Source organism: Penaeus monodon, chromosome 27 (assembly GCF_015228065.2).
Source record: "Penaeus monodon isolate SGIC_2016 chromosome 27, NSTDA_Pmon_1, whole genome shotgun sequence".
NCBI lineage: Eukaryota > Metazoa > Arthropoda > Malacostraca > Decapoda > Penaeidae > Penaeus > Penaeus monodon.
This window is the reverse complement of record NC_051412.1, coordinates 15,066,664-15,066,926: the sequence shown is the minus strand read 5'-3', so window position 1 is coordinate 15,066,926 and position 263 is coordinate 15,066,664.

Sequence of the window (263 nt, the reverse complement as noted above, 5' to 3'; positions counted from 1 at the left end):
AGCGTGTATTTCCTAACCTGGAAAGGAGTTGTGACCCACTATGGAATTAGGTCATGGCCCATCACTAAATTACGGCATATCGCACAAGTTAATTTCTATGGCTCGAAAGACTGACATTGAAGAGTTGAAAGGACACAAAAAGAAATTTAATTTTCCTTTTTGCAATAAACGCGAATGACAAGACTAAGGTTTAATTGCAAAATGACAGGTACCGAGAATTTCCCTTTTTTATAGAAAACTGTAAATAATTGGATTAATGTTTT